Source organism: Mercenaria mercenaria, chromosome 16 (assembly GCF_021730395.1).
Source record: "Mercenaria mercenaria strain notata chromosome 16, MADL_Memer_1, whole genome shotgun sequence".
Classification (NCBI taxonomy): domain Eukaryota; kingdom Metazoa; phylum Mollusca; class Bivalvia; order Venerida; family Veneridae; genus Mercenaria; species Mercenaria mercenaria.
Window position 1 is genome coordinate 42,469,714 of NC_069376.1, and position 4,072 is coordinate 42,473,785.

Below are 4,072 nucleotides of genomic sequence, written 5' to 3' on the forward strand. Positions count from 1 at the left end.
ATTAAAGTTAAGTTAATTAATTTTGGTGTGATATCTGATTATTTTGACACCTACCAAAACTTTAACTCTTTTTTATTGAGACCAACTGAGCGTATTCATGACAAAGGATTTCGTAAAAAAAACACACGTTTTATGAAAATGGACTCCATTTTTTATGCAAAATATTATATTCATATTACATTGTCTTTTGAAGACGAGTATCACTTTATATGTATTTGCACGTATTATTCTGATTTAAGACGAAAATATGTGAATAGATTATATCATGTTAGACCATAAGTTTTTAAATACATTTTGTATATCCAATTGTTAATTAGTACTAACAGAACAGAACTTATTAATTTGGCTTTATTTGAGAAAGAAAGGTGTGCTAGTTCTAATGCTCTAAAATGTTAAAATTTAAATTTGTTCATCTCCATCTCCATTCATAAAGGTTTATACAATTATTTATTCCTTTTCCATTTATATAACTTCGTATCCAAACTGTTTATAATTGCACGTTGATAGTATTTACGTAATCTATGTGTAGTTTCACGTTGATACTATTTATGTAACTTATGTGTTATAGAGAATGTACAATGGAGAACTCTTGAATAAAAATATCTGTCTTTCTGTCTGTCTGTCTGTCTGTAATGTTGAGACGCAACAAAATTTAATGATGTTAAACACCGCATGCTTGTTTATTATAAACATATATCCATTATGTTGGAGAGAACTACCGATTTACCTCTCACTGCAGAAAAAAATAAAATAGTATGGAATAACAACAACTGAAACTTAAATGCACTGTTGGTACAGTAACAATCAGGATTAGGGCTTCGCTGCTATCATTTCTGTCAAAACATATTGCTCTTTACATGTAAATAAAGTTAGTTTTTGCCTAAGAACCAGTCTGGATATAGGAAATATCATTCCTGCGCTGCTTCGGTTGGTTACTGAATTTCAAATGGCATGGAGAGACAGAAAGTCACGGCCCTATTGCAACTGAGGCGTAATTCAGCGGAACGTCAAACATTACTCCTTACGTCGCCACGTCTTTGCGTTCTAAGCGTTGTAAATAAACAGCTTGTATTTACAGCTCGTTTAAATGAGTCAACCTAGTTGTTGCACTTACAAAATAGACTGGACCGGTTTATAGGTTGGCCAGGGCTACGGATATGTATTGTATTTTGCCATCGAAATATTCCTATAAAATGCTTCTTTTCCTTCCGTTTGGATTCGTCCATGTTTAAAAACACGTTTGTTTATTTTATGGACTATAATTATTATTTCATTATTATCATTATTATTGTATGCTATAGATTTCATTTCGCTTCAAGTTTTTCGTCATATTTAAACAATAAAATATGCCTATCTACTTGTAGTTCATAAAAAGAGTGGAAATAACTACTGCCTACTATAAATATATTTTCTGATATATTCTTTTTCAACAAAACTACAATGAACGCCTTGAATAAAAATATATATGTTTAATATATAGTGGTTAAGATCGCTGACTTCAAATCACTTGTCCACCATCGATGTGGGTTCGAGCCTCACTCGGGGCGTTGAATTTTTCATGTGAGGAAGCCATCCAGCTGGCTTACGGAAGGTCGGTGGTTCTACCCAGGTGTCCGCTCGTGATGAAATTAATGACCGGAGGGGCACCTGGGGTCTTCCTCCACCATTAAAGCTGGAACCTATCATGTGTCTGTGCGACGTTAAATCAAAAAAAAAAAAAAAAAAAAAAAAAAAAAAAAAAAAAGAACGAATGCATGTTTTAGACAATACAGGGTTTTTAAACTTACCAGTGTAGGGGCTTGTATTCTTTTCTGTAAACAAAAAAACATTATACATATAGAAAAAGTGGAAACTCAACAAATGCACAACACTAGTACCACAGAATAAATGAGCCGTACCATGAGAAAACCAACATAATGGCTTTGCGACCAGCATCCCAGTAGGCATTTGACGTCGGTTAAAATAGAATGCATTTTTTTTTTCTTGAACAGTTTAAATTCGTGAAAAAATCCGTTTCCGAAAATAGACAATATCATGCGATATTGTAACATAGTTAAATTAATAATGTTTGATGTGCTAATGGACTTTTATTTATAAGCGCATGCCCAGGCCTTTATGAAAACAAGTATCATGAATTAATTAGATTTATAACTAAAACATTTATTAGACTTTCTATCCAACCTAATTCCAACGTCCTCTATACGTCTAAGTCTGACGTCTATTAGACGTCGTGGATATGACGTTGGTTAGACGTTGGATTCAGGTCGCCGACCTCGCGACCAAAATCCAACGTCTAACCAACGTCGGTACGACGTCAGGTGTATACTGGGATGGATCCAGACCAGACTCCGCATCCGCGCAGTCTGGACAGGATCCATGCTGTTCGCTAACAGTTTCTCTAATTACTTTGGACTTTGAAAGCGAACAGCATTGATCCTGACCAGACTGTGCGGATGCGCAGGCTGGTCTGGATGATGATGGATCCATGCTAGTCGCAAAGCCTCTATGTTGGTTTTCTCATTGCACGGCTCAAATAATTATTGAACATCCACTCGCAAGAAATTAAATTTATGGAACGAAATAGCCTTCTCCTGATGTTGATATAGTACGTTGTACTTAGATAAAAAATGAAGTGCCTCTATTACACATGTGTGCAGTGCTCATACATGTATACAAGTCGAAAGATTTCCTGTTTTGTTTTTGTACATTTATTATACCGTTACGCTTTAATGAAGAAAATATTACTCCACTTTACATGCTTTACGGGTAGATCTATAAAATATGCATTTCTTAATCCTGAAAGTTCTTGTTTCGAGCAAAATAACTATATTTTCCTTTCATTAATAACATAACTTTTAGCTCAAGTGGTCACATTCCTTGACTATTGAAATACTTTTCAAGGGCTGTCACATGCCTTCCCTTTGACTTCGAGGACCATAATTAAACAGCAATTTAAAAAAGTCCCTTATGCACAACTAGGTATCAATATTGATTATTGCTGAAAGTTTGAATAAATTATATGAAATAATAAATGAGGAATTCAATTCACAAACATTTCTCTATATACCAGATAGAGTGGCAGCTATATTGCAAAAACGGCGTTCCATAAATGAGATAAGCCAATCGCATATCGGTAAAAAGTCATGTGAAATCACCCAGTCCCCATGTGCTACACTACTTGTTGCATTCCAATTTATCTTGCCTCCTACAAGTTTCTTGCATTTCTATTGGTCAATAGACGTCTCATGGAGACAGGATATATTTCATATCCTGCTAGTACATTTCAGATATGAATTTTGATTTAAAAAATATGGCTGCCGCTTTGTTAATTTACACAATATTACATAATAGCGTGTAAGTAAAGGGTAGTCGGCAAGATAAAATCGTTACATAGCTTGTTGGTGACAGGATACGGGATATACGCTGTCTCGAAAATCCATATCAGGCTCGAGCATCGTTCTAGCCTGATATGGATTTCCTCGACAGCGTATATCCCGTATCCTGTCACCAACAAGCAGTGTAACTAATAATACCTACGGCCTCTAGGCCGCAGGTAAAAAAAAGACTGGAAAAACTGTTTTGATTATGGAGAATAAACGTTTGCAATGGCAACACAGCATTATTTGTTGTGAAAGGGCGGAATTCCGTGGGCACATGGGTAAAACCAAGGAGCTGGATAGCTAAAATCCTACATGAAAAAATCTAAACCACAAGTAGTAAGGTTCAAGTGTTTCGAAGTCGGTGACCTTCCGCGAAGCCGCTTATAAAGAAAAAAGTCAACGAAAGAAATGATTTCACTTTAATACTTACAAAAAGTTTAAGCTTACATTAGCGAGATAAAATAAAATACGCGCGGTCACATATGATAAAATAGTATTCAGATGCAAATCTTGCGCATGCGAAAAGCGCTATATAGTGGCGTGCAATACCTCGTGGAGTAAATCTGCAAGGAAATTAAACAGTTTAGATTATTGAAAATTAACGAGAAAATAACATTTTTTTTTCGCTGTGACATACTGAATTAAACTGGTATATCAATAAAAAACAACGTAAAACACCATCACAGATTCTC